The 26,423-nt window shown below is 43.9% G+C and overlaps 1 long non-coding RNA gene across 1 annotated transcript; it reads left to right on the top strand.

Annotated features, from left to right (window-relative positions):
* Positions 1-18: 18 nt before the first annotated feature.
* LOC139827600 (uncharacterized) lies at positions 19-12,861 on the top strand. Its single transcript, XR_011738422.1, has 3 exons — positions 19-132; positions 2,222-2,429; positions 12,655-12,861. It is a non-coding gene; the product is annotated as an uncharacterized lncRNA (long non-coding RNA).
* The last annotated feature ends 13,562 nt before the right edge of the window (positions 12,862-26,423 follow it).

The raw sequence follows: 26,423 nt of genomic DNA, 5'->3' as shown, positions 1-26,423 counted from the left end.
AACATCTTCACACTTCAGCAATTCAAACAGTCCTCAGGAAAAGAAGATTCAAGGGTTTTGTTTTCACAAAGCCATGAGAGATGAATAACATCTCAGTCCATTCTCTGTCTGGGCATCCCCTTGAATCTTTTAGTAAGTGTAACTGCTGCTTGTAGGGGTTTAAGCCATGTGCTTCATATGCTTGGGGATTAATATTCAGGTGATAGCTTGTATGATCAGCCATCAGTGTACTCCTAGCAGCTGCTAAGAATGCTTCAGGTTGCTAATGTCAACTGTTTACTAGGTTTATTTAAAAAAAAAAAAAACCAACAACAAATGTGCACAAACCAAGACTCCCATCTTAACACTGCCTGAAAGACAAACTTTCAACAGGCTGAATAGATCTGCTGCCTAATGTATGTAAAGAGTTAATTTAAAAAGAAAATACACTCATCACACATATAACAAGGTCATTTATACGAAGGACTCCAGAGGTGCTGCCTCTGCATCTGCCGACTTTATTCTGTTCGTGTGATAATAAGGCCCAGTTCTCAACCATGTTTGAAGTTGTGAATAGATACATATATTTCCCTTTCAGAAGGTGAGGAAAAAATGTGTAAAGTAAGTATAAACACAAAGAGACTGGGCTGTGTTGGCTCTGAAGACTAACGTGGAGCTCTTCTTGACTCTTAAGGGCTAATGATCATCTTTAACATTCAACTATACGGACAAATAAAATATTTGAGAAATACATTGGGTTTCCTCCACAATGTATTTAGCTTGTTTCAGTGTGTTTGAAGGTTACACTGTAATACAGTGCCGAAGTGTCCACCTGGAGAATAATGACTTTGGGTTCTTTTCTTGTGGAATGGGGAAGCACAGAGATCGGATTAGGACTGTGTCATTTCTGAGCCCATGACTCTTTGATGTGTCTCTGAAAGCTTCAGCTGTGTTCTGTGCCCCTATTGAGGTTGATACTTGTGCCCGTCGGAGCACTTTCATTAGTACCTTCCCCTCCTTGTGAGTGTTGCTTCTACTTCCAAAGCCCACTGACTTTTTGTTCTCTCTCTCACTCCTTTCCTGAGAGACCCAGATATGACCCCGAAATAGGATCATTTTAATGTGCACACAACTGCAGCCACCACAGGAGAGAAAGGGAAAGAGCAGTACCTAGTTCTGGGCAGCTCTTTCTTTGGTTACTGAGTTTTTGATGTTTTTGTGCAGGATCCCAGAAAGGTTTCACAGGCTTAGGCCAGCCTTCACTTGTATAAACTCCATGCATGAGTGTTGAGATATGTATGAAGTATTGCTCCATTTGCTGGCATAGTTTGAATCCAAGTGATCACCTGGAGGCTGATAGGGAAAAGATATAACATGCTCGGCTCCCAAATGCCTTCTCTGTCTTCTATATATTTAAAAAATCTAATTAAAGTTGTCACTTTTGGCGGTGATTTAAAAATAATATGAAACCAGTGTAATAAGTTACAAAATAATAATGAAAAAAACCATACATCGAAATTGCAACCCTTGCAAAAATTGATATAGCAGTTCCCCACTGGAGTTCTTAAAATCTATATGCTACAAAGAAAACTGTTACAGCTTCTAATCAGTCTACTAGAAGCGAGTAAAAGAGCACTGAGAAAGGGCATGAGAAACAATGTTTAGCATTACTATATATTTCTGGAGGAGCAATATGTGCTTTTTGCCATATCTGACCCAAAGTTTGAATATAACATTAAAATTCTATTATTTTGAATATATTCATCTGTGAAGAATGAAGATAGAGTGTAGTAAATGTAGGGCAGACAGGCAGCACGTAATGAACCATTTTTGATGGTCTATTTGCATTTGCTCATTCTAGTTGTAGCTGTGCTGCTGGTGCCAAAGCCCGGTGCAGTTTTTAGGCATTACAGTAGGTGCAGAATATGCATTGGTGGTTGTCTTCCCATTTTAGCACAAAGCACGTACAGCTCGGGTACTCCTTTATGTAAGGGTTACATTTTGTTATTTCCTCTCCCCCTTTTTTTTTTTTTTCTGATATTTTGTTAATGTATTTGTTTAATTTCCCTTCCTACTTCTTCACCTGTGGTTCAGAATTCTTTTTCTTACCTAGAACCCACTCTATACATCTCTTCCTTTTGGAACTTTCACTTCTTGAAGAAAAACTCCATAAATTTTACTCTTTAATTGAAAAACCTTAATGCTTTCCTCAGCGACCCATATCCCTCCTTTTTCAATGCAGGCTGTGCCATCATCTGCCCTGCCTCATTTCCTACCTCCCGTGGTGGCGACAGACGCGTCTATTGTCCCTCTTGGGTTCTCTGTGTCCTGGTAACAGATTCTTGAGAAGTGCTCTGCTTGGGTACAGGATGTGAGTGCTTGAACAAATTGTAGACATCACTTAAAATCTTTTCCTCCAGAGAAAGCCAAGCACTGCTCTGATTAAGAAGGTAAGAGAGCGTTTAAAGTCGTCCCGTTTGCTTGTCTCTAGTCCTGCTACAGGAGCTCTCTGTGTCCTACTGCGTGGAGTTGTCCCAAGGGGAGAGAGGTGTTTTCTGCTCGTACTCCCAAGAAACTGGATCCAGCCCATTTGAATATATTTGAATACATGTTGACACATGTCAAAGTGCACTGGTGTGTCCAGTGACAGACTTTCCAGCGACAAGTCTGGCTTGGGTTCCTTAGGGGGTTTTAATCCTTTCAGTTCCAATGCCTCTGTCCCCTCCCCGCACCTCTTCCTCCACATTAAGAGTGGGCTTGGACATGCAGGGGGCTGAGACTCACATCACTGCCTCCTGTGGCCCTTAGCCCTGCTAAAACTGGTATTAACCATGGGGTTAAGCTTGAGCGCAGGCTCTGTTCCCCCAGGGATGGGCCTTCCCCAGTGCTAAGAACAGTTGGGGGCACAGGGGGCTGGCCCTCTGCACACATGCGAAACTCCATACCTTCTGGCTGTGCTGGTTACAAGGGAAGAACCTACTTTTTCTCAAAGAAGGAAAGTAACAAATACCAAGTATATTATGTTATTGCCTGAATCTACCCACCTTCTTAATCCTGGAATATACTTGGGATGAGTTTTGCTGGCTTTGGGAGGATGGGTGGTACACGATGACTTCTTTGAGTAAAATCTCCAGTTGAAAAGCAGCTTCACACACTTGAAATTGGCCTCTGATGACCTTCATCTGAGTGCTTTCAGCAAGTATTTATTAAGCACATCCGTTTCTTAAGTCATGTGTTATCATATGCCAGATAGCTTGCCTAAATAGGGTTAAAATGTCTCTTAAGATACAAGAAAAAGCAGCTCACAGGCTGCGTTATTTATTGTTGTTAAGACAGGCAACATATTACTTCAACACTGCAGCAGGAGCCATTTTTTCTGTGACAGACCTTCCCATGCAAAGTGGGATTCAGTCATCAGCCCCCCACATCCTCCAGCCCAAACACACACCAGTAAGGTGACAGGTGACACAGTTACGAGCTCATGCTGTGTCAGGTTCACAGAGGTGGCACTCTCTTACTTCCAGTCCAAACTATTCTGTGATTCTATGATCTTACTTCTACTGCAGACATTTCCTTCAACATTCAGGCATCCAGAGGTAGTTATCAATGCTATATGTTGACCTGGTTTTGCAGAAGCGCTGGTGCTCAAAATCCCACTGATGTTCAAATATTCTCCAAACATATAGCCACTTTATACCCGAAATTCTAAATGATTCAGACGTGGGTTTTGGTGGAAGATCCTTTGGACTGGGGAAGAGAAATAAAAACATAAATTAAATTTTAAAATACAGAAAGACACCTCTCAATTTTGCCACTTATTAATGCTATGTTTACCTTGTCTTTCACCTTTATGTTTTCATTTTTATTGTGTAAACATTACTATAATCTCTAAGTGAAAACCTGAATTTACTGCAAACCATGGGAGAAACCCCTAATGCAGGCTTACATAGTATTTATCCCATTTCTTACGATTGCTGACTAACGTATGAGACAATCAGCCTAGCAAATGCTTACTGTAAACTTTACTTGTCAAAACAGCATTCCTAGATTATTATGCAGAGTTTACATGCAGGGCTGTGCCGCAGTGGGTACCTGCGCCCTGGCCCCTGTGTGTCTGTGGCCACATTTGCCACCCATGTTTCACGTTGCTTGTTGTGCTTGGCAAGGGATTTCCTTGGTGGTGTATTGCTGCTGATCTCTGGTACAAGTTGGTAAAATGTAAAACTTTTTGGAACCTTCTTCAGTTTTGCCCTGCCAGGAAGTTCAGGTGAGGCATTTTCATACTTCTACCCCTTTCAGCCTCTGCCTTGACACATCTGTTTAGGAACTTCTTATGAGCCTTTCTGCCTTTGGTTGGTGTATGGCTGCGCTGAGGAAGGCATTGTGCTAAATGCTGGAGATGAGTGGTCCTCTGCCGTTCTTAGGCTAGCCAGGAAGATGAAATGCAGCTGAATCACAGCATCATAAAATTGTTTTAATTGGAAAAGACCTTTAAGATCATTGAGTCCAACTGTTAACCTAACAGTGTCAAGTCCACCTCTAAACCATGTCCCTGAGAACCTCATCTACACATCTTTTAAACACCTCCAGGGATGGTGAGTCAGCCACTTCCCTGGGCAGCCTGTTCCAGTGCCTGACAACCCTTTCTGTGAATAAGCTTTTCCTAATATCCTGAATTCACAGCAGATACCAGTTCCACCCATCTTTTGCTGCAGGATCCCTCACTGGTGACCTGTCTGGCTCAGGAAGATGGGACTGCCCTGCCCTGCCCTGCCCTGCTGAGGGGGAACCACCGGCAGCCCCTCCTCACCTTCTGCAGAAGCAAAGAGCCTTTCATGAAACTTTGTGAGACACCTGCCCTGAGCATCCTCTCCCCAAATGTGCAAACAAGGGAAGCCAAACCGAGTCCAGCCCATGACGGCAACTGCTGCCTGCAAACTGCCAACTCAGACTCAGCACCAACCACCCTGCCACGTGCCAGTGGTGTTACTCTGCTAATGGAGGCTCGTGGGGTGGATAATGCTGTACTTTTCCTATGAGTGATGGAAAGTGCCAATATGAAGATAAATTTATGCTTTTTGCTAAACTCGCAATCTTGATTTGCCTTTGGGGCTTTTGTTTGTCTGTTACTAATACATTCAAAATCAGTATGAATAACTGGTTGCATATTTAATTTCAGGATTTTCTGCCTCAATAATAATTAACTCTGAGAAAAGAGAGTTCCCAAATTGCATTGAAACCCTCAATGTGCCTATGGAAAGTAGTGTGACTATGCAGAGTTTGAAGGGCACCATCCCATTGACAGGTATTATATATAGTAGTTGGTTGGACTACACGTATGTAACACCAACCCACCCTGGCAGATATTGTGCTCATCACCTAATGTTGTTGAATCCCGCCTATCCCAGCAAGTTATCATTTACTGACTGAGCAGCTGTTGAAGCATCTAGTGAAGACTTGTCTGTCTTGCATTTTTCTCTGCATGATTTAAAAAAAAAAAAAGAAACAGAACAAAACTAAACACATCACCACCACCACCAGAAAACCCAAACATGACCACCACCAACTGAATGTCTCAAGCATGAGCAGCCCAGAATGAAGGAAAGCTCAGACAGGTGCTCTCAGGATGCTGGACATGGAGGTGCAGGTTTCTAACAGCAGACCTGCTTCTTTTTGTCACCAGCCTGGGAATGGATGGTATCCAAAGTTCCACAAAGAGCCTTTCCATTTTTTTTTCCTGGCATTTCTGATTCAGGTGGCCCAATAATTCAACTGTGGTAAAAACCTAACTCAGTGTTTTTCTAATAGTATGACAAAGGTGCTAAGAGGGCAATAGAGCAATATATGCACTTTTTTGCCTAGTCAGTAGTTCTAATACTTTGTCTTGATTATTTTACTACTGATGTATTCAAAGTTGCCATAAATGAGTCAGTTTAATTTTTCTTAATTTGTTTAATTTTCCACATACTTCCCTGTAAATACAGCGTGGATCATGTAAGGAGGAAGGGAAAGGAAAAGCAGAAATTAAGGAAAATAGTAAGATATTGACTCTCAATCAAAGTTAAATCCATCTCATTGCATGCAGATATTCTCCACAGCCCAGAAATGCCATAGTAACCTCTCCCATAATAATCATAAATGTTCTGTGCCTCTCTCTTCCCAGGTTTTTCCCTGATCAAACTCTTGGCTAATAGATGCTGTGAGGCCTGATGCTGGGCTTAAGGCTCTGCACTCTGTTTTGAGAGGTTTTGTTTTCCTCCTTCCCGGTTTATTAAGGTATTTTGCAGGGTCATGAACTCCCTGCTCAGCAAGAGAGGGACAATTCAGTGAAGCCTCTTCTAATAGAGGCAGGATTTTTAGGAGGAGTGAGACCTGTCATTTGACAGGGAATCCTTTTTCCCCAGAACTTTCATAAACTTCCCACAGCATGGCCTAAGTGAGCTTTTTAGGTATTTTTCCTTTTTCTCTCCCTTCTCTCCCATAAATCACAGTCCCTTACAGGTGGATTTAATACCAGGGGTGAGCAAGAGGCAGAATGCATCTTAGCGAGACAAGGGGAAAAGGAAAAAGGCAAATAAGGGACGAGCTAGAGCTGTTTGTGTGATGATAGAGGGTTGGACCTCAGCAAGGTGTATTTGAACAACCAAGCTGATGTACAGGGAAGAATGGCTTGGTGGGGAGGCCGTAGTTTAGTTGCTAGGAACTGCAGAAGAGCTGTGCATGAGCCTGGACACGCACACATCGTTTGCTTTCACGTTGTCAGGCAAGTGGGCAGGTTGACATTACAAAGCCGGAGCGCACAGTGTGGCAGAGCCCCAGCTGAGCGTGTGAGCGTGGATCCGACACGCACGGAGACATGTGGAGCCAAGGGCTTGTGCTGCCGTGGTGGGGAGGAGGCTGGGTCACAGCATGTGTAAAACAAGCAGCAAGCCTGCAGCTGAGACATACCCCATACCCACATGAACTCTGGCGGGAGTCACAGCAGTCATTTGGAAGATACATGTGCCACGACTCATTTGAATTTCCAAAGGTCACATTTGTCATTCTCGGTGTACCAGCGTTCTCATTAACAAGTGTCTCCAGCTGGTCCTGTGCAGTGGCCTCAGGACATGCTGTTGTAACCAAGCAGTGTGGCACAGGGCTGCCACCAAGGCCTCAGGCTCATCTACTGTGCTTTCTGCTTCAGGGGTGTCGTAGGAGGCGGGGACACACTACACAGGTGATCAGACTTTGACCTAGCAGGCATGTCTTGCTGGGTGTTGCATGAAACCCATAGAGCAGCTTTCTGGAGGGGTAGGTTGGTCTGTAGGGCCACCTGATTGAAGTCCATCTTACCTGGCGTATGCCACTTCAGGGCTACCCCACGCTGTCAGGAGCAGATGGGACTTCTGATCTGTCACCAGGCAGTGCAGAGAATGGGCTGCTCAGGGTCAGCAGAGCTTGGCAATCATGAGTGGCTTTGACCAAAACAGGGCTTGTCTGTGTCTCCATCGCTGGTGGATTGTGGTTACTTCTCTACCCGCCTCAGGAGCCTCATCCAGGGACCAGCTCTCCCTGACTCCCTGGAGACTTGCACAGCTTAGCCCTGCTTCTCCTCTGCCTGCTACCAGTGTATTCTTCATTTGCTGCTTTGGCTTGGATCTCTGATTAACATTATGTTATGGAATGGCTTTTCCAGTAACATTTATAGCATTAGAGAGTCCACAGACCCATCCACTTCCCACTCATTAAATGCTTTTCTTTCAAAGGTTGGTATTCGACACAGTCAGTTTGTGCTGGAGCTGCTGAGCAAAAGCCACACGTTCACTCGGGAGAGCATCGCTCTGCCCCAAGCACAGGAAAATGTCCACAGCCTGAAGACAAGGCTACCTGCATTTTTGGTCAGAAGAAATTTGTCATAACTGAAAATATTCACTTACCTGCCATATAAATACTACCTGACCCCTCAGCTACCTAATCTATCCTGCTTTTGGATGTTCAGTCCTGCATGTGTCCAACAGATCTCTGAATCTGCTGGTCTGTTTTAATCATCACCGTGCATCTCCTTCATGCTCCCATTTTTAAATGCTGGCTGCAGGGATACTGCGTTGGTTTAGTTGTTTCTCATATGGGCCTTTTTTTTTTTTTTCTTACAACTTCCAACTTACAGGCATCTTTTTTTCTGTCTGCCTTTATTCTACGTATCTTTGCCATTGCTGATTTTCTAAATCCTTCTGCACATCTCAAGTATCGTGGGTCTGAGCACAGGGCCATGATTCACACTCTGAGCAATCACCAAACTGCCCTTTGCCTTTCCAGCTCTGTCATTGCAGATGTGAAGCTGGAAGGCTTAGTCAAGGATGTGTTTCTTGCTAATTCTTCCTCTAGGCATTAGTTTGCTTCTTCATTGCTGTTTCTGGACTGGAGATTTGGGCTGACTTGCAACTAGATGTCTGTGTTTATCTCCCCTAATATTTTCCTTCTGTTTAATTTTTTCTTTTCCTCAGCAGAGACTCAGTGATTTGGCTATTAGCTATGCCTGGAGAAATATAGACTGTAGGTGATGAAGGCAGTTAACACCCTTTCCCTGCTCTCAGGAGGTTGCTACTGACTCAAACTGCAGCATGGTCTGAGTGCTGAGGTTATCGTCCCAAAATACCCTTCTAGAGGCACTTCATCACATCCTCATAAGTGAAAAGGCTGTTCAGAAAAGGCCTGAGGACCCATAAACACAAAATAACTCTTTTCCCACTTGAACTTCATCAAAGACTTGTCTCTCACAATTGCCTCAGTTCCTTCCTGATGCCACCTGAAATCTCCAACAGCTCTTCACCCCCTTGCAGAAACGGATGGACCCACTGGTCCATTCCTGCTGAAGGTGGAAAACGTTCCCAGATCCCACCCGTCTTCTCAACTGCATGAATGTGCACAGAATCCTCTGAAGCTGAACAGTTTTGGTTTTTGTTAGAGGATAAGTTTTTCAGTACAAAATAAAAATATTAAAACGCCATCAGTACTACAAAGTGTTTGGTCCAGTATGAATTTTCTCAAAGGAACCATTTAACTTGAGCTAATTATTAGATAAGTCTGTAAATCCTTTGAAAAATGTTTATCCTCAATGTAAGTGCTGTGACTTTGGGAAGGATACACACACAACCATAAGATGCTTTTCAGCTTCTAATTATGGAGCAATCACAAGCATCACTGCAAAGAAATTAACATGCTTTGACATTTTAATGTAATTAATATTTATCTGTTTTTCAGTTCATTTCTTTTTACCGACAATATAAAAGAAAAAAAAAAGCCAATGCTTTTCTTGTAATTGATGTGATTTTAGAGCATACATTCCCCACTCAGCTCAGGCTCTTTTTGCACATGGAGTGGTTTGTAACTCAACAGCTGTGTGGCCAGGAGCACAAGTAGGAAGCCTGCAGTTCTCACCTATGCCAAGAATTGGTCCCAGGGTTTTGTATTATCAGCCCTATCCTGCTTTGAAGGGCCACAGTGCAGACTCATGCCGGGCACTTGCTCTTTGACTCGTACCTTCAAGACTGTAGACATCCTCTCTGCTGACAGTCTGCTTTTTGCCAACACAGCTGGAAAGCTTCCTCACACTCACACTCTTCCTCATCCTCTCTCTCCCTTTTCCTTCCTCTCCTTTGCAGTGGCTTACTCATGCTAGCATGCCATGGTCCACAGGCTCCATCCCAGATAGTCTTTTACAATAACCTCAAGGGGGTTTTGGAGGCTTGATACTCACTTTAACGCACCTAAAAGCTGTTGCTCACGCTTCAGTCTGGGCAGAACACCCTTCATTTCACGTTCCACCAACATGAAGGGAGGTGCTCATTGCTTCAGCTACAAAGACTACAATGGAGTTTCAGTTCCAAGAAACAAGATGACAGAAGGAAAATGTACATGTAGCTTTGTCTCTGCTTCATCTGTAAGAATTAATTTTTAAGGACACTAATATCTAAGGCAAAGTCTTTTTCACATGGAGCATTGTGGAAACCCTGCTTTGAGTTCAGTGGAAAAAGTGTCAGCCCTAAAATGTGAGCATAAAAAGCTTCTAAAACCTCTGGTACATGAGCAGAATTATGCCATACTGTATATGCATACTATTTCCCTCAGGTTGCCCAGAAACATTGCTTTTAACAACAGTGAGGTTATGGTGTAACCAGGAGCATAATTCCAGTGATACCCTGAAGGTTCCCGGACTATAAACCTCTTTAGTCGGCTGTAAAAGCATTGATTTTTCAATCTAGATTAGGCAAGAATAAGGAAAGAATACATTTCAAGTCCTGACTTTCATTTACTTAGTATTCTAGAAAATACAACCAACAAAACCAATTTCCCTCAGAAAGGCCTTTGTAAAAGAAGTGACCTCTTCCCTGGCCAGGCTCCCAGCTCTCTCGTAATTGCTTTCTGTGCACTTCACTTCCCCACCTTGTTCTTCCTCTCTTCCTTCCTCACCATCTGAAAACAATTTATTTGCTGTGCTCATCTTTGGACACAGTGTCGTGGCTAGATAACGAAGCCATCATTTCTAGGTGGAAATGCAGGCAGGGAAGAAAACCAGTGTTGGAACCAGAAGGAAGCAAAAGTGGTTGCTCAGAGTCCTGGCACCGTGTCTGCAGCATAGAGTTTCATGGGAGATGAAACAAAGCCTGCAACATTGCTTATGTATTGATATGATAAGTGTTCTAGCACCTTTTAGATGTTCAGCTAATATTTCATTTTAGTGCCAGTAGGCAACATGGAGATATTAGTGTCAGTTTCATTGAGCTGGGATTCCTCTCATGTACAAAGTGGTCCAGCAATGGTTTTGGGGTAGGACTTGAGGATCTTTTGTAGATCAATTGTAGATGCTCCATCCCTGGAGACATTCAAGGCCAGGCTGGACAGGGCTCTGAGCAACCTGATCTAGTTGAAGACATCCCTGCTCATTGCAGGGGGGTTGGACTAGAAGCTCTCTAGAAGCTGCCTTAGATGACAATGGTTGGGATGTAGCACAGCATCAAGCCTGCAACCATGGTGGTTGAGATAAGCAGCATTTTATTGTGAAATAAACAGCATTTTACAGTGCTCCTAGCCATCCAGAAACCTCAGCTCACTGCCCACTGTACGAAAAACTCTGTGTATGGCAGGGGACTACAACATGTATGTATAAGGAGGCTGATGTCTTCTGCATGCCTTGGGTTACTGCTTATGGATCTAAAAGTGCCAGGAGGTGTTCGGTGTACATGGAGTTGTATGTGGCCCAAAGTCCTACCTGCTGCTTCTCCCGCAAACACCTCAGCTCTTGTTCTTTGTTCTTTGTTCTCCCTCAAATGACAGTTTTGTCAACTCTCAAGCAGTGCGATTTGGACACGCTCTTCAGGTGCCCATGGACAGAACTGAGTCAGTGGATTCATGGCCTCAGCCTTTGGCACTTCAGACCACACAGCAGCCAATAGCACTGCAAGTTGTGATCTTATGTGCCAGCTAACCACATGAAGAGCATGAGATAGATGTTTCCCTGATATACTCTGGCATGGGGACACCAAATCTGGGGAATCCTGTATTTATTTCAGGTTCTGCTGGGAATGTGGTGTAACTGTTCTCCCCACCCTCTTTTCACCACAGCTCCTTCTCATCTCTCTGGTGTTACAACTAACTTGCTTTCACTCATGTATTTATGCTCTTTTGTCCTAACATCTCCCTGCAGTTCTCTACATGCCTGTCAAAGGATGCTGGCCCCTTGCATCCCTGACCTGGGGTGTGCTGGTGGGGCAGGCAGATGTTGGTGCACACTGATGTATCCGGGCTGTCAGAGGACACAGGGAAAGGAGGCCAGTAGCATGGTCTTTGGCTCATAGTTAGGTGGTTTAGGATTAGGTGGCCATTGCTGATGGCTTGCATATTTAGATTGATGGAGACTCCAGGATGGATTTTGCAAGAGAAATTTCTGATTTCTTCCCATCCAACCGTTAACACTACAGGAACACTGTATTTTTTGAGTCGAATGAGTCAAGGCTCAGGCTTATCAGGCATGAAATAAATAACTTTCTGCTTAAGCAATAAGGAACTTAACTTGCTGTCAGAGAAGAGAGTTCAATAAACCACACACTGATCTGAGAAGAAAATCTTTAGCTTCAGGAAAAGAGGGGTATTTTTTTCTGATCCGGAGTTGGTTCCATTACCACTGAAGGCTGACTGCTTAGATAGATTGACTTCTAATGACTTTGAAGTCATGGAGAAGGGAGGGTCTGGTCAATAGTTTAGCAAATAGTTTCAAGGAGCACAGGCATTGTTGACCCAGCCAGTCAGACAAAGGCCATTGTGAAAGATGTCAGTAAAACCCAGGATTGAAATAGTCCAGGTTAAGGATGAATCATCAAGAGTTAATGACAGAAATAACATATTTTTTAGAATACTCAATAGGAAAACACTGACTTACATTTGGCTTTAATTTTGAGTGGCTTGGCTTTCCTTTCACTTATTTTGAGGTGAAAATGTGCCTAATTTAGAGTGTTTATCCTGCAGAATCTGTGATACATTATGCATCATACATGGTGCAGACAGGCGTAATAATTACCAGAGCATGCAACCCGTCACAGCCTCTATGCATTTCCCTCTGAAACATAGCCCAGGAATTGTGTACATTTATGAAACACTTAGAGGCACGTGCATCTCAGACTGTGGTTGTGTTTCCAGCTTTTCTTCTCAGTGGCAGCACAGGTGGCAGTGACATCCACTACGCTTCCCTGACCATTTCCAGAATCCCAGTTTCGGTTGCTACACCGTTGCTGAATTCCACTGGGCTGAAATTTTTCAGGATGGGGCAGCAAGAAACTTGGAGCTGCTGTTGTTTTCATGCCGTCCCTTCAATGTGCGTTACTGTCTGCTATAAGGAAGACAGAGTCCATCCTTTATGTAATTTTTAATATGTTATATATAGATTATATATATATTATACAGATGTTATATATTATGTATTATTTAGATAGTACTTATAGTATATATACTAATCATATAATCATATCAATGTTTTTCAATATATTTGTATAATCATAAACTAAACTAGATAAGCTGTATTGTTTGCCCTAGCACACCTAGGAGAGAAGCCAGATGGGCAGCCTTTCAATAGGACAGTTTTGTTTGATTGTTTGGGCAATTCTTGCATCATAGCTGGGAAGGTAAAAAAAAAAAGGCATTTTAAGATCCCACATGTGTTGTTTATCCTTGATTAGGATCCTGAGGGCTCTGTACTATGCGCTTTCTGTCAGTGGTGCTGCTTAAATGCTTACAAGCAAGCATGTGCTTAAGTGCTTTGCTGATGGAGGGCCAGAGCGCTTGGCAGCTTGCAAGGCTGAACCCTCTCCCTCTCCTCTCTGCCAGGGAAGGAGTTCAGCTGTGTCCTTCAGTCATAACTATTTAAAAAAAAAAAAATGCAAGAGAGGGGAAAGAATGAAACCAAACCAACCAACAGGCAATGGGAACACCTTGATGGGTGGCTTCTGTCACCTCTACCCTCCTTTGACCATCTTTACTACCTCTTAGCAATTGTATTGATTTCAGTGGAGCAGGCTGCTCTGCAGCACATATTTAGCAGACTGTGGCTGTGACTAAAATCAGTGTATACACTCATAGATTATTCATAGGGTGGGTAAAGAGCTGTGATACGAATTGACTGAAAGAGACTTGAAGATGACTGCGGAGAAGTCCAAAATCCATCTGAACCCTGAAGATCCAGCCTACAGGCCTGAAGACCAGGCCAGCGGACATACCTTTTTCTTCATATCCTGCCTTGATTCTTGTTTACATGGAAGAAGGGCTACCAGAAGAAATGTCCAGGCAACACAGCAGCTATGTTTGGCACAGGTTGGGCTCTCTGCACACCATGCATGTATTTCCGGGGGTGATTTTTAATATGAAGAGAGAATAGAACTACCGTGTGCAGATCTCAAAGGTGTTTAATGCAATGTACACTGTATAGTAATAGTTTGAAATAAAAGGAGCACCAAAAAACCTCTGCAGCTGCTTCTGGCTGCAGTGGACACACAAAAGGACAATATCAGGACTCCTTTTTTTTTTTTTAACTTTCCTAACAGGATCCAATACCTGCACTGAAGTGAGAGCCTAACCACAAAAGTCTGATTTCTCTGAGCTGACTATGTGAATGAGTCTTGACACTGGGTGCTTACAGCAGTGCTGTCATGCTGCAAGCAGAGAATGGGGTGCACTGGCATCCCTGGAAACGGGGTATGGTTCTCCCTGAAGGGCCAGCAAGGAAGGTGTTGTCAGCACTGTTGGAGCATGAAGTGATTCAAGGGCTTGCAGCAATCTAATAGAGAGGAACAGATAACCAGAATCAGCATTCGATGAGTTTGTTGAGTATCTTTTGAACACAGCTGCCCTATTGCTGCATTTTTTTCCACAGATCTGGAAATAATAACCTTTATTTAAGTGCCTATCTTCAGCCACATCAGCACTGCATATTCCAGCATTAAGGCTTTGAAAGGGATATTTTATATGAGATTATTATTTGCTAAGCCATCAGGTTCAAAAGTAGATTTTTGAAAATAGGTATGACCAGAGCTGTTTTTTAAAAGTGACCTGCAAACAGCTTTTTAAAACTCAGCAGCTTTGCCTTTTCACTGCCTCATATTCAGCAGAGTGAGGAACTGAGTTCATTTCCGAGCACTGACAGTGCACTCATTACTGTCCTTTCCCATTACTCTTCAAAGTAATTGTTTGGGTTTTTCAGGTGTCCCACTTGTGACCTTACAAGACCCAACTGAATTTGGGAAACAATAACATAATAAACTATATCATGATGGTTACAGTTGGCTCTCCCTTTCAAATCTTGCATATGCTAAAAGACAAATACTTCAAAATAAAGGAAAATATATTTTGTTGCATTTTGGTACTAAAAATAAATGACTGTGTAATGAAAGGCATTGTATTTAGCATTACATTAATGCTAAACATAATTAAAATGCATTCTTAAATTCTTAAGCTCGGATTTTTGGTGACTCATCCAGTGCCTTTCTCTCTGGATCCAGATATTTTCAGAGTATGGATGAATTCCAAGTATGAAATCTCAATTTAGACAGGACAAAAGGGACAACAGCAGGTTGAGGAAGAGACTAAAATAAAGACAAATTTATATCAGCTGCTTTGATGAAGATGGTTCCTTCTTTTCTGTCTCAGCATCTCAATTCCCGGCTCTCACAAGAGAAGAGTGTAGCAGCCATGGCTGGGACAGGCTGATTTTTCTCATGTGCTCTTGAGTGAGGATTTGTAGCTCTCTCCTTCTGGTGTAGCCTGTGCTACTCTATTCAGTGACCATGTCATGCAGCAAGAGTAAAGCCCAGTGAAAAGCTGCACTGGGATAGCTACAGCCCCAAATCTCTGTTCCATGTGCCTTTGTGTAGTTGCTTGGGTAGCTGGCATCCATGGTGCAGATCTGAAAGACTGATGATGCCATGTCTGCCTCTGTGTTTAAAAATATATGGCCATAATTTCCAGTCACCAGGGACCATTAATGTTCCTTGGTCTGCAATCCTTAAGGCAATGGTACCTGTGTGGGGTCCCATAGGTATGGCAGAGTTATTCTGCAAAGTCCCTTGGATTTTCAAATTCATATCTGTCCTGGTTTTGTTAAAAACAAGTTCTCTTTTAGTGAATTTGCCTGTCAGCTAAAGCCTTCATATTAGCTGCATTTTCCTGGAGAACCCGACACATGTTTTGGTTAAACCTAGCAATGGAATGCAAACTTATTGATAAGCACGGATGGACATCTCGCGAGAGGGGCAACGAGAAACTGATGTCCGAGAGACTGACCAACGGTGTATAACATTCCATTCACGTGAATACTTCATATAAAAGTGGGAGATCACGAGGATCTCGTCCCTTTGCCCTCTTTCCCTTTTTTCCTCATGGCTGACATTAGGAGAGGACCTTGCTGGTCGTCCCTGCGAACTGAGGCCTAGTGAGAGACTGAATCCAGCTCCAGTTGGCTGCAGAGTCTAATCCAGGACTTTGGGTGCTGGCTCTGCAGTTGCTGAGACTTTCAAGATTGGTTTTGTAGATTTTGTATTATTTTCTCTATTCTTATTAGTAGCACTAGTAAAACATCTTTAACTTTTCCAACTCTCTTCTCTCTGTCCTTCTTTCCCTCCCGATCGCCTGTCCTGAGTGGGAAGGGGGGAGAGGGAGGGGCAAAAGGGGGAAGCTGGGGGGAGAGGAGGTTAACAATACATCTGCCAGGGTTTGATTGTCACCCCACAATCTTAACCCTCGACAATATCACATCCCTTCCTCCTTCCTTCCTTCCTTCCTTCCTTCCTTCCTTCCTTCCTTCCTTCCTTCCTTCCTTCCTCCCTCCCTCCCTCCCTCCCTCCCTCCCTCCCTCCCTCACTCTCTCGCTCCCTCCCTCCCTTCCCCACCACCCCCAAATGACCAGAAACAACCTGGGTTTATTGAGCGGCAACGCTTTCAAAGTTTGCTTTTCTGCAGAGCTTTGCCAACAGCCAAGGTGTGACCTGGGGGAGATTGGGGACACTGGGGAATGTGCAAGGTTGGGGAGCGGCAGCAGGAGGGCTGCCTTGGCCACCTGGTTCCCCTGGCCTGGGGGCAGCTTATTGCTGCAGAAACAAGTGGTTTTCAAGAGATTACAGGGCATCTGAAATCCACAGAGCCCTCCTTTACAATCCTTCCAGTGAAATAAGTACAGGGAGGTCTCTGGCACACATTTTCTTCTTGGCCTTTTACTTTCCATGGGCAGGAGTGAGCTGTTACTTGTTGTTTCAACTCATCTTGTTGTCCATGAGGAACACAGTGGTCAGCACAGGTCCCAGCCTTGTCTGTCCCCCCTCAGCCCAGTGCACAAGGATTTTTGGCTTGTTAGTGTCATTCTCCAGCATCTATAGCCTTCCAGGGCATGGCTTGTCTGCTGCAATGCCTGGGCCTCACTTAAATGCCCTTTATTTAAGATCTCTCTTGGTATCAGTCATTGCTGTTGCTGGGCACTGAGACTCCCTATGAGCCACAGGCATGCCAGCTCTGTTGCTATGATCCAGAGGAGAGCCTTACCTAGACATATTTCAATGCCAAATCAACTCTCACCTGGGCAAAACCTGTGTTCCCTTTTGTCCATGACACTAGATACTGCAAATAAAATCCCAAACTTGTTTGTGCCAGGTGTCAGCCACTGGGCCAGAGGCTTGCACAAGGTGTTCGCCCTCTGACAGTTGCCTCATCTTCTCTTGCCGTCCCACTCACTGCATTTCTTTCTATAGCTGTAACTTTTATCACCTACCTGCCTCTGCCCTGCCAAGAGCTGCCAGCCATGGGGGTCTGCTGTCTCTCAGCTCGCTGCCACCCAAATGAAATCAAATTGTCCCTATACAGGAATTTCAGGCAATTCCTTCAAAATGCAGGGGCAGCACAGGCTCCCCCCACCATGGCAAGGGTGGTGGGGGAGAAAACCCCAGAGGCAGTGACACCTGTCACTCTTTCCGCTCCTCTGGTAGGTACAAAAGCAATGTGGTATGAGCAAAGGATGAAATCCCTGTGCACAGATGCACTTCTGGCACTGGTTGCCCGTCTGCAACAGGCTGCCAAGCAGCAACTCCTGTGTTTGGAGAGGTCTGAGGGGAGAAAAAGCCCATGTCTCCAAGGCAACAGGTTTTTCAGTGCCAGTCAAGTTTGCATCATGTTCCTCCCCTTGCTCAACAACTGTGTTTTCCTCTCCAGGATTTTTAAAAGTCTCTCATGCTGCATGAGAAAGGAATAAAGGTGAATTTGGGTGGTTAGGAATGGAGGCATCTAATGCAATCATGAGAGCATCATTGGACTGGCAAGTCTGATAATGCTGAGATACGTAATATCCCCACTACTAGAGATTAGATCCATTAGAACACTCTCTGGGTAGAGTAAAAAACCTTGTGTTTTAACTTTGAGTATTGGTGGAGAAAGATGTGAGACAACCAATAAAGAGAACAGCATTAGAAGTCTATGAGTGACACACACACACACAAAAAAACTTGTGTTTTATTTTGGCTCTGCACATGAACTCAAACCCAGCAACAAGCAGGTCATTACAAACACACTAAAGGATGCTCCCCAGAAAACGAGGTTTGTATCTTTTTCAAGCCAGACCTGAATTCTTTCCCCGCTCCTGCAGCAGGGCAGCGGGTAGGAATGGCACAGGGATGTGTGGGAATGCTGGAGTGGCTCATCTCTTAAATTGTACTGGTTGCTTTCAGATAAATTAATAAAGTTTATTTTTTTCACCTTGATTGCAAACTGATTTAGAAAGTCGTCTGATCTTGATGATCTGACCTTTTGGACTGTTTAAAATAAACATTTGTACACCCTTAGATAATAAACACAAGCAAAGCCATGTTAGCATTTTAAATGCCAGAAAGACAGAGGGGCATAATTTTTGGAGAGCCCTTACAAAGTAGCTGGTTTTTTCATATCCTTTGACTCCCATGAGAAATTCACAACAAGGTTTTCTGAAGAATTTATTTTAAATACCAAAGTTGCTAAACAATTTGCTCAAGGTATGGTATCTGAGAAAAAACAGAGTTGTCCTTACTGTCAATGAATAGCTCTTTGTGAGATATTTTATGTACAGTACCAGTGTTTTAACATGCAAAGAGAGGCAAGGCTCCACCCGAAGTTTATTTGGCCAATGTGGAACTGCAAACAGCAGAAGGGCAATAAACAAGAAGTGCTTTTGGGCTTATGGAAATCTCTGACTCATGTTTGATGACACAAAGTGTGTCCAAAAGCCACCCACTGGGATGAAGTAGACAAAACCCTGTGAATCTCAGTGCAAAGCATCCTTCTGCAGCACAAAGGGAAGTCAGATGGGACCAAAATGCTGCTGCTAATCCACCCGCAGGCACAGAGCAAGGCTTTGCCTCTTGCCTGGTACCACCTGCAAAGTGAGAGGTGCCATCATGGGGTGGGCAACAGGATGGGGAGTCCTCCAGCCTCCACTTGATGGGTTCCTGCTCCCAGCTATAGCTCTGCCACAAGGTTGGACTCCGTTGCCATAGGGCTGTGTTGCTGCATTTATTTTGGTTGGTCAGTTAGCTTTTGGGTTTACAGTGAAAATCAGAACCTTGCAGTCACTTTGAACCTCGTGTACAGGATTGACTTCTCATAGGGATCTTCTTGAAGAGTAGGACTTGCTCATTTTCCTTTTCTGTGTGTGCGTGTGCATGCATATAAATAAGGCCTAATAATATCATTAAATTGATTCCTCCTATTGCTACGAGAACACAGACTTACTACTGCATTTGCATGTGCAGCAGAGGTAGATGACAGGGCTGAGACTGGAACAGATCTTCGGGCTTCTCTTCTAACACATTTTCTTTTTCAAAGCAGACTGAGGCAAAATCGGATCAGAGTGCCTGAAGCACAGAGGTGCAAATCAGGAACTGGCAATCTTTGCCCAACTTGCAAACGAACCAGTCTTCACACCTAATATTAGCAAGCCCCACCTGGCATGCTGGCCTGTACCTGGGGCTGGTTCCCAAGGAGACGAGCAGCAGGCTGACACGGTGGCAGAAGCAGGCAACACAAAGCATCTGCCCTTTCAACACTTCTCAGAGATCTGTCAGGCTGGAAGAGGAAAAAGCCCCATCCCCAAAACCCACCCAAGGAGCAGAGGCTTGTAGGTCAACTAAGGATCTCAAAGCCACACTCCTCCACAACAGGCAGGGCTTGCTCCTGGACTATCAGTGCTCTCAAATTCGTGTCCCCATGTTGGATGGCCAACATGCACACTACTGTCCCCCACTGAAAGGCACTGTTTTGGAGGCATCATGGTCCAAAAGGGCTGGTAGTCAGGAGTCCTCTGCCCCGCCCACCACCACCAGCCCCCATGCTGAGGGGCTGGCAGGTGTCACAGCAGCAACCTCAGCTTCCTCCTGCCCTATTTATGGCACAGAGTGGTATTTACCCATAACTTCACCAACAGGGCCATACAGCTGTCTCCCTGTGACACAGGTTACAGCCCTCTTGCTGAGATGAGCAGGTCACCTGAGGGACGTTATCTTCCTTTCCATAGTCACAGCAGGATTACGAGTCCTCTAACAGGAAGAACCTGTTTTCCTTTCTTGTGGTTTCTAGTCCAAACCCAAGCATAGTGCAGCTTACATCCAGCAAGCATCAGTGTGTCAGCTGCTGGCTGTGGGGTATCTGTGGGGACAGCTTTGTCTGGAAGCATGTTGAGAAGGTATTAGTCAGTGTGCTCGGAAGAGGGTTGGGGTTTTAACATTCTTTATCACTTGCTTTTCAAAATCATATTTCATCACATAAGGTCTGATACTTCCTTTAGAATCTCTTTACAATCTTACTGAAGATTGTAAAGGCTCTGACATAGAGCCTTGCCTTGCAAGCACTGCAACAGCATGCTTCAAAGGGTAGCCAACAGCTTGAATGCAGAACTAATGTGAATGAAACAATATTGTGGACAGAAGAGCAGCTCTACCAGATTTCTGCTTGACTTACACTGGGGTGGAGTTGCAGGCAGGGTGTGAGCTGGCCAAGACCGTTTCATCCCATTCAAAATGATGAAGGCACGCAGGCCATGGAGATGGAGGAACTTGAGCACATTGTTATTTCCGGGCAATCAGATAATCATCAAATAACCAGTTATCTGCTCATAAACCTCACAAAATGCAGTTAACCCCTGAATCAGTATCAGGTCAACAAGGTGTGACACGTTTCAGCTCTGGCTCCTGCCTTGTTTCGGTTTGATTTGCTTTTTTATATTTCCATAGTGCTTTGGATGAAGAGGAACCAGCAGTCTGAACTTCCCCGTGTGCTGTACCCTGTGGTCAGCCTGAGGAGCTCAGCCCTCAGCAGAGGCAAGTGGTGGTGGCCTCCACGAGCTTCTCACATCTTTGGTCCCCTGTAATGGCAGGGGATTGACAAAGGAAGATGAACACAGTATGCAAACCACATCCTTCCTTACAATCAGATATGAGGCTACGCCAGCCTGGAGCTGCTGGTCAGGACCACCTTTGGGTGTGAAAAGGAAGAAAAGGAAGAAAAGGAAAAATCTTTGCTATGTCACCTCAGAGGACACAGCTAGCCAATATCTTAGATACTTGAGAGGAAGGTGAAAAAGTACCTTGATAATAATAACAATAATAATAATAATAATTATGATGATGATGATAAATAAGCCACCAGTGCAACAGGGAAAATTAATTCCTTAAGACTATTTTGGAGGAAAAAACCTGCTATATCCTTTTCCAGCAAGCAGCTGAAGCCTCAACACATGAGGTCTGAAGACCATTGCCCTAATGCAGAAGTGCAGAGCCCTGCAGAAAGGTGGGAAGCAACTTGAGCTGGAAGGACCCTCAGCCCCAGTGCAGACACCCACACTCATCCAACTTAATCCTACCCATCCCTCTACACTCCTCAGAGCCCAGCTTATCCCGTACCTTCAAAATTATTACTAATTTCCATTTTAACAAAGCAATTTCCAATCCAAAACTCAAATGGAAGAGTGGTTATCCATGTCAACTGCCAACTCTTCCTTTGAGTCACAGCTTTCCTAGACAGGGCTTCACTCTCCAGGGAGACTTGCTAGGCTTGCCTGGCCTTTAACTGTAACTGAAATGTACCTGCTCAGGTACAATCCCTCAACGAGGGGATCTCGCTCTTCCCAGAGTGTTGGCTTGTCTTCTTGCTCCTTACACCAGTAATCTCTGTGTTGGCTCTGAGCTTTAGCAGTCACGTTAGTGGTTGGTTGGTTAGTGGTTGTTGCGGGTTTTTTGTTTTATTTTGTTTTTAATAATTTTCTAGGTTTTTTGATACTGGATGATCTAGAAAAAAAAGGAATAATTACTAAGAGACATCAGTGAAGATAAGAGCCTTTGGTTCCCTCCGCCCCCACGTTGCACTACTTGCCACGACTGGACAGCGAATCAGATTTTGACCCCTACGCCTTGTTAACACCACATCATGCAAATCTCTAACATCACAGTGTCAGACAGTACCAAGTCACAGGCTTTGGAGAAACCCAAGTGCGTTTTTCTGCATAGAGGTGTTTATCCCATCAAAGGGGAGGTCTAATCTCATCACAGAGGGAAAGAAAAAGTTGTATAATGTGGTCTGTCCTCTGAGGAGCTGTGCTAACCATGTTAATTAGGTTTGCAGCACGTAATACTTGGCTGACAGAGCTACCCGTGTATCTTCCTTTAACCAGGATGACTTCTCCCCAACAAAACACATAGTGGGGGTGTTTGGAGCTTTTTACAACATTTCTGGAACTGAATGTGCAAGAGCACCCACAGAATGATCTGAATGATGTCCAGGGGGCATCAACATTTCCACCATTAAACTCATGCTCCCAGCAATTGCATTACACTTTGGAAAACCAGCCATTTTGAAGCCCTAAATATACATCTGAGTGGTTGATATTGCATTCTGTTTGCACAACGTAAATGTCAACAGAGCCCAACGAGGGCTACCTAGGCAACAGCTAATTTTGAGGTCAGTGATTAACTCTTCTTTGTCAGAATGTAATTTACCATCAAATTATCTCTAGCTGAATATAGCACTTTCTGGATTAAAAAAAGGCCTTCTGGCTATTTTTAGACACAGGAAGCCATTATTATTGGTGGCAAGTGATGTTCGCTGCATTTTCTCCTCGTTGAAATACTGATGTTGATGAGGGGAGCAGTCTTTTAGGGATGCTGCCCCCCTACTCTGGGATTCCGAAGAAGAGGAACCGAAGACTGAGCTCAGCCACTGCACACTGCTGCTGTGTTTGTGACCACAGCAGGGAGCAGTTGATTATTTTTTTTTTATGGCACATATACACACTTCCTTGATTAGATAAAAAGTGGATGCTACCAATTAGCACATACATCAACAGCTCAGGCAAGTATCGATGCTCAACTTGTATTTTGCTCCTTCCTCCCCTCCCCAGAGCACTCCACTACTGTCAGCTCTTCAAAGTCCCTCATTTTTTTTGTGAACTACTAGCTAGTGACTCAAAGTATAATTTTCAGCTCAAAGCTCTCCATATTCCGACACCATGTTTCAAACCCATTCTACTATCACTTTTTGGAAATAATAGTGATAACTGATGCCTGATATTAAAAGGTCATTGTAGCAGCCACCTCAGGAAATGGGCCCCTCCGCAGGGATACAGAGAGGAAGCAATCATCCTTCTGCCTGGGAAACTACCAATTTATGATCTAGATCAGCATGAGCATTTGTTTGGAAGGTCCAGAGTGATGGATATTACACCACTGGGCCCTGCCCCTGCACTTGCTGCTGCCGAGCCGAGTGTGTGCTCCCCTGTGCGGACAGGAGGAGGCAAGGACCATGGCCTTGGCTTGCTGCTGGCACCTGAGCATGTCTCTGCCCATGGATTTTTCCCAGCCTTTCCTGCTGCCTTGGGAAACACAACCATCCTGGCCCCTATGCTCTTTCCTATAAGCACACTGTTGTGCTAACAACTTTGACCTTGCCACCTTTACCTTTGGTTTACTTTTATATTAAAGCTGACACCACTAGGTGGGAAAAAAAAAACCAACAAAAACAAAACAAACAAACAAACAAACAAACAAACAAACAAAAAGTTTTCTGAGAATTTACAATTCTGTTTTGCTGCTGCAGCTAAATAATCTTCAATTTGTTTCTTGCTGGTAGGGACCCAGGCTGCTGAGTAATAACAGACTTGTTTTGAAGTTGCTTTAGTTTGTTCTCTTAGAAGAAATGGCTTTGCTAAGTGTTGCCAAGCTGACATGTAAAGGAATATGAAACTACATTCATATCTGGAAGACAAAATATGTAAAGCACTAACCATTATAATAATCAGGGTATATATGTGTGTTTAGATATAGATATATATACCCAGCATATATGTATATATCTATACCTAGCATTCCCATGGGTGGTCGGGGAGCTTGCTTTCATCCTGCTACTGAAGGTGCAGCTTTCCTCTCTGCAGTAGCTCTTCACCCACTTCCTCACCATTAACAAACAAGATCCTGTCTTTTTTCTGTGCCTTTTCAGAACACAATCTTCTCTGGTGTCTAGGATTTCTTGTAGTTCAGTGAGCCAAGCCCATCCAGTGTTTCTTGGCTACCACCTTGTAATTAAGGGGTAGTTGAGCCCTGAAGGAGATAGCCTATGGAGGGGCAACAAATTCCATCACTGGAGAATTTTAGGGGCAAAATGGAAACCCATCTGGTGGGATAGCTTAAGTATAGCTGATTTTGTAGTGAGGCTGTGTGGAGATGGACCAGAGCAAGCACAAGAAAGCAAGCCTGACTATGGTCTCATAATGTGGGTGAAGATGGGGATTTTGGTCCTGTCTCAAAGGGAATGTTTCTGTATTATGTGCAGTGGCCACTTAATGTCGTACAGTTCTTGGCCCAGATTTTTGGTCTGGTGTGTAGTTAATTCATTTCCAAGGGAGACATGTAGTAGGGGAATCAGACCTTCCCTCTCTCTTTCTATAGGGACTTGTTTAGTCACTAAGTGAGTATATAGACGGCTACAAACATCCTTTCTTAGCTTTAAAATAAATGGACAAATAAGCCCTGCTCGAGTCTCTAAAAACAAGGACATGGCTACCAGTTTTGGGGAGAGAGTCCTAGTGCAGATCCTTCTTGGTCAGTGGTGCAGCTCTGCCCCCCTGAGCATCCCTCTGGCCAGCCCCACAGATGTCAAGACTGAGCTTATTCCTTTTCCATTTGGATCCTATTCTGAGCCCCACCTGCTCAAGGGATCCTCAGCATTGGGATTCTTGGCTTAGAAATAGATTGTTTTTTCTATTTTGTGTGAGGCACGTACCTTATTGTAGTTCCAAAAGCGCCTTATAGGAACTGGCCCGCAGAGCTGGTTCTGTGCTGCAGGCAGGGAAATTGCTGGTGGGTGACAATGGGGCTGTCTTCTTGCAATTTCTAAGAGCAATTTCAGACAGGAAGATGGGCATAGTGCTTTTTCCACAATGTAATTTATTTTTAGCTTGCATTCTAGTATCCGGAAAAATTGTTCTCAAACTCACTATTAACTTTAATGAAAAAAAATATATCTACATCCTCCTGCGTAGTAACTAATCAGCAACTTATAGGATCACATGGAACAATACAAACACTTTAGTGAAATAAATTTGCAGCTTCTTTTTAGAAAGCTGCAAAAATACATTGGTTCAGTAAACTCAGAACTTCCTCACTTGGGTGTACAGAAAAGCCCTTGTACAATTTAAAGGCTAGTTTGATGCAATTTAAAAACTTGAGTAAAAAGGTTTTGGAAAAGTTTAAAAGAATTAAAACAATAAAAGATCGTGTTCCATTGCACTTGATGACACATTTAATGATGAATGACCTTTGCTGCTGCTGATTTCTTTCCATCAACAGAGCAAGCAGGGCAAGGAAGGGAAAGTTGCAAAATATGTGTATTTTACTTCAGTATATTCATCGCTAATCTCTTGAAGTAAACAGAGTGGACCAGAGGCTATCTTTTTAATAAAGGTAAGCAATGACCGTGCCTTTCATAATGGACTCTGTACAAACCCATGTGCAGCTCTTTCAGTATCCAAGTGTTACTGGCAAATGTTATTCCTTCAGCAGTTCAGCCAGGTCCTCTGCCTTTCCCTGGCTGGCTGATGGAAGTGGGCTGCCAGATGTGGAGATTGCTAAGCACATCTGTAGATCACTCTCCTAGTCACTACATTCCTACCAAAAGATAATGTGAAAGCTGAAGCACTTAAAAAATATATAAATTTTTCTGGGTGGTGAGCACTAAGAGGTGCCTTCCAGTGGAGAGTCACTGCCTGACTAAGCTTAGGAGGTCAAAGCTGAATCAAAAACCCATGCTGTCTGAAATGGGAGTGGTAGGAGGAGAAGGTATCATAGCCTGGGACCATGCCAGCAGCAGCCACAGGCAGAACCAGCAGCTGCTGAAACTGGTGGATGGGGCAGGGAGAGGGGAGGTTGGGGGGGATCCTGCCCCAGGAAGGAAAGGAGATGGAAGAGAGCTCTTGCTTGGTGGGTTAGCAGAGGTAGAAAAGAGTGAATGGATGCATGTTATATTTCAGTGTTTGGCCTCTGTCCAAGATAGAAGAGTGAGTGAATGTGTGAGCTTTCAGCTTGCGTATGGCTCAGAGAAGATAACACATAGGGAAGAGTCAGGTTGGCTTGGGAACTTGTGGGGCTCCATAAAGAGTCCGTTGGGAAGAATTCATAAGAAAGAAATAAGTCCTTTCTCCTTTCCATCAGTCCTACCTAGATCCAAACCTGTCATTTTTACCCTTAGGTCACTCTGTGACAAAGTGTTTTCAGCTGGAGACTACCTTGTAGAAGACTATTTAAGAGATTCATATTTTGTTTTCCTGGAAATTTCAATGGGGACCTATGATACTCCCATGAATCTACTGCTGACACAGTTTGACTCCTCTCTTTATTTGGCTTTAAATTGTTGCAAAGCCCATT

The sequence above is a fragment of the Patagioenas fasciata genome, chromosome 3 (assembly GCF_037038585.1).
Source record: "Patagioenas fasciata isolate bPatFas1 chromosome 3, bPatFas1.hap1, whole genome shotgun sequence".
Lineage (NCBI taxonomy): Eukaryota > Metazoa > Chordata > Aves > Columbiformes > Columbidae > Patagioenas > Patagioenas fasciata.
Note: the sequence above shows the minus strand (reverse complement) of the source record. Positions and strands in the feature narration are given on the sequence as shown.